Here is a 5,312-nt window from a genome sequence, read left to right on the forward strand (position 1 = left end):
TTTTTAACTGCGGCGTTTATATCAAAGAGAGGGAGAGAGACAGAGAAAAATTAATTTTCCTGTTTTATAAAAATTTCATGCAAGATAAAAATATGAAACTTTAAGATATTTGGATTTATATATACCATTGAATATTTATAATATTTAAAGGTAGTTAGTTCGCAATCATTTTCTATACTAATATTTTCCCTCTATACTCGCGATCAATTATGTTTTCGCGATCAGTTATGTATTAATTTTGTTTTCTCTTTTAACGAGACAATATTCTGATTACAAAGGATTAGTTGTTCAAAATTGCTTTTCATTTCTGGACAACTATAGCATACCAGGGTTTTCATAAATTTTCACTTCCCAACGGAAAGCGAAGGTAACGAATGAATGGTTCTACAACGAACGCTTCCACAACTATAAATCTATGTATATATATACATACATACATGTATATGGTTTTAATTAAAATGAACATCTTCTTCTAGCAAACTTATTTAAAATTCGTAAAAATATCACATAATAATATAAAACAATCAAGTAACATTTTAAATATTCCATTGAAAATTCTAATAAATTGTTTAATATAAGATCGATATAATTCATGCTGAATTCATTGTCTGATATCCATAATACAGGCAATTTATAATACAAAATTTTATTATAACTCTACATGAAAAAATTTCAATTATAATACTGTAGAAATATATTTTCCAGTTATTGTTCTAATATCAATATACTGAAGAGAAAATCTAGACTAGTCTCTGTCTTGAAAGATATTTTATACCCTGAAAGTACAGCGTTAAGACCCTGATTGAAACTTTTGAAGAGACTCTGTTGAAACGTAAGAACGCTGATTGAAAGTTCATCAGACGAGTCATTGAAACGAGTTTTCTTGATCGAATAGCAAGTTTGTCCTGCAGAAAGCATTCCAATTGTGAAAATCGAGACCAAAGAAACTCAGGTGACGTGCATTAACCCTGAATCGATGACTCAAGCCGAGGTTGGAAAAATTTACAATTTGTTCGACAAAACAAGGCCAAGTTGACGAGATTCGTGAGCAAGTGGCTGGTTCGTTAATGATTTGGCGTTCGAATTTTCTTATTTCTATTCTAATTATCAAGGTCGATTAAACGATTGATCACGAATATTCGACGGAAATATTGAGAGAGAAGGCTCAATCTGTACGAGTGTAAATCGTATTTTAATCAATGACTTGAGAAAGTGAGATATTGATTGAAACTAAGATAAGTGATACTAATTCGTTTCGAGCGCGTAACAAATTACATCATCGGATTCATTGATTTGCAAATAATTCTATATTCAGTTCCGTATTTATAATCGAGCGTAGCGAAGATAAAATGAAAGGGACGTGATTATCCGAGGGTCTCACAACTAGAGGAAAATCGATGGGAACGAGGAAATCCTTAATTGTAGAAACTGCGTAGAAAATACCGTGGAAAATATCATATATATTTTAATAGAAATATTTTTGTACTTTTTTTTAAACATTAAAACTTTAGAGCTTTAGAAGATTTATGTATTAGTATACGTATTTATACAGACTTTGAAATTCATAACAAATTTCTCTAGATAGATGCGAATTTTTTGTATTGTTTCGTATGTATACCTGTGTCACTTTTCTTTCTAACGATATTTAGTTAAAAAGTTCGTCTATATCATTTATAATAGATTTTGTTTTTATTTATATTAATGTTAATTTTATATTAATAAAAATCACTGAAATTTTCAGTATCATCATTATTTAGTATCATCGAATTTCTTTCTTCTTTATGTTCCATATTATTATTAAAATTCTCTAATAAACATTCAAATATCCTATAGAATATTTCCATTATTTTTCACGTATTATTTGCAGTCATATTTTCCATATTTTATTATCGATAAAGTTTGAGTTGGTTCTTTAAATTCCTATTCAACATTCCAGCTAACCAGTCGATATCAATAACACGTGCCTTTCTTCCTGCCAGGATTTATAACTTATTCAAGCAGAACCTCACTCGACCAGCTCGTTGAAAGCGTAGAATTCGATCAACTTCATACAACTCACATACAAACTGCAGATAATGCTAACAGTGGGAGGAAAATATGAGACTGCAAAGCGTATAAACCTAGTAGTTTATAAAAGCATTTACATATTTGCCACAGAAAAATTATATGTATGTAGAATATGTGTTATATAAAACATTCTGAAATTTCATTAGCATTGTAATGATTATATTGGTAAAGTTTGAAGCATTTCTGAAGATGCACATAGAAGTTACGAGATATTTAATGCAAACATTTATTTAGTACAAATATACAGCATAAATAGTTATCTTAAACATGTAATAAATGGTTATCAAATATCGGGATTTATTAATATAATAAATGTTTGACTATTTTTATAATTAAATATTTTTGTAATTACTGTGAAATATATAATTACGCTAAATAATTTTGTATCTTGTATATAGATTTTTAAATTTACTTAATTGAAACTCTGCATTATAATAACCGTATTTATAATTCTGACGTCATATTCGATATAATTATTATATGACTTTATTACGATCCTAATGAAATTCCAATATATTCATGAATATATAACAGAAACGTAATAATACTTTGTTGTACTAATTATGATACCATCATATATAATAAATATAAATAAATAAAAAATGTCTATAAATGCTAAGATACTTTTACGAGCCAACAGGCGAGAAGGAAGAAACGAAAGAAAAGAAAGAAGAGAACGAACGTTAATCAGTTTCGAAACGTTAACAACGTCCTTGCGTTGGACGGTGCTCGCGTTTATCGATTGGTCGCATTGCGAGATATCGGTCAGATTATTATTATTAATACGATCGTCTGTAATTTATCTTTGCTAACTGTGTCGCACGGAATCTTCGTTTACAATAAATGAGTTGTCGCTTTTGATCGAACGGTAACACGATATGAAATAACAGGGTGACGGAAACAGCTGGGAGAAAAGCGAATACTTTTTCTGCGCGAATAATGTAATGTTAAAGGCAGTAAACCTTGAGAGGCGAAGTGATGAAACGAGTGGTCTCAGAGAAGCTTCTTTACGTCTTCTTCTCCTTTCTGTATCCTTTCTATGAGAATAATATCTCGTCTTCAGAAGAGATCTCCTCGCCCTATCTACGCGTTGTAAAGGCAATACAAACTGAATGATACATATATTTAAAAAACGATATTTTGTTGGTTTTATGAATGTTGATTTTTATAACGTGAGGTTCTTCTACTCTTATTTTCTATTAAATTAATGATACATATATTTTAGAATGGCTGTCGCAATGGTGATGATGATGATGGTGATGATGATTTGCGAAAGAAGATGTTGAAAATTACAGACAGCATAAATAATATTTAGATTTCATGGAAGTTGATTTTTGTAATGCGAGGTTCTTCTATTCTTGTTTTTCATTAAATTTCTATGTAGAAAATTATTAAACATTTGGATATAACTGGGAGATTATTTCCGTTCATGCGTACCGGAGTTACTCGATGGTCTCGTACCGAAGCTGATAACCAACCCAGATTTTCAGGAAAGCGATTAATAGCTTAAAATTTATTCGTGCGAGATAATAATCCAAAATGTAGTTAAAGTTTTTAAGCATTGTTTGTTAGGATTACGAGAAAATGATGAATTAACAGTTATGTATAGACACGTTATATATATGTAGGAGGTCCAGAGCGTATTGGGAAAATTTACGGCGAATTAAACAGGAAATTCCGAGATATTTGCTCAAAATATCTGATTTGTGGAATTATCCTATAGCTATTTTATTTAATAAAAATTAATTCAGGTAATTTTAGAGAATAGAAATATCTGAAACTCGTGATTTAAACGAACGTTCGTCATTTTGGTTTATTATGAATTATAAATTGGTTCATTATGAAGCATGAAAAGTAAAAATCAATGGTACAAAGTGATCTTAAATAAGGAAGCGAGTTCCATGGTAAACATGGTTCGAGCATCGCAATTATAATAAAGCAAAAAAAAAAAAAAGAAACAACCACTGAGCGGTAATTATCAGGAAGCCACTAGTTACAACTAATTGAAGGTGATTCCGGATTAGAAGCAAGCCACTATTAAGTGGCTAACACGGTTGCTTCATTAAGAGCAATTACTCCCTATTTTACGGCAACTACAAATAGATGTTGTTCACTATGATATATTTCCACGTGTTTATCGCATCTTGTCCTGTTATGCGATTAAAGAGTTACAACCTTGCGTTTCTAATTTATTGGACGTATACGCACCAGACATTAATTTCGTCTACGTATTCGTGAAATTGCGAGATTCATTCATCGCGAAGGTCAGTTCAATTGTTCAAGATAACTTCTCATCGTTTTAATCTGTTTTCTTGTACGAAAATAGAGTAATATTTACTTGTCATTGCACTGTGGATATATATCGATATGTTCGTTCAGGAAGTCAATTGTTTTCATCGAATTAGACTCGACTTTCCGTAGAGAATGTTCGTTTCGACATAAATATGTATCTCAGGCTTATCGATCTTTCAATATCTACCACAAATAGCTTAACAAGGTAACACACGCTCGTGTTTGAATTATGTAAATGATCCTTTGACTCTAACGATCCGTTTATTCACAGTTAATTTATGATATTGCTAGTTACGCGTGATTCTACCTTTTGTATCCTTAAGAAATACAGGGTGATTGGTAATTGGCGGTACAAGCGGAAAGGGGGTGATTCTACGCGAAAAAAGAAGTCGAAAATATAGAATAAAAATTTAAAAATTTAAAAATTTAAAAATTTAAAAATTTAAAAAATTTTAAAAATAACGTCAATTGAGACAACGATCTACAGTGAGATCCGTTATAACGAGACGTGATAAAGTGCACGCGTACCGAGCGAAAATTCAAAGTCGATTTTCTCGAAAACAAAGCCTCAAACGAAAAATTTTTATTCTATATTTTCGACTTCTTTTTTCACGTAGAATCATCACCTTTCCGCGTGTACCACCAGTTACCAACCACCCTGTATAATTCGTAAATAGAAACGTATTCTTGTCGATAAGTATCGAAACACTTACGGAAATTTAAATGGGCTCGAACAATCATCGGGAAATTATTAAAGTCCTTGTTATTAGATCTAAACACGATTTAATCGTAGAACTAAACACGTTTGTTAAATTAATCTATATATTGTATATCTACTTTTTATATATTTGTAACTCAAATTTTTCTTCTTCATATTGCGTTAAGTTGCCCCAAAAGTTTCTTTCGTTTTATATTATTTTATTGAATTACGTATGATCTATTTTGTCCCAATG

The sequence above is a fragment of the Bombus vancouverensis genome, unplaced genomic scaffold (assembly GCF_051014615.1).
Source record: "Bombus vancouverensis nearcticus unplaced genomic scaffold, iyBomVanc1_principal scaffold0097, whole genome shotgun sequence".
NCBI lineage: Eukaryota > Metazoa > Arthropoda > Insecta > Hymenoptera > Apidae > Bombus > Bombus vancouverensis.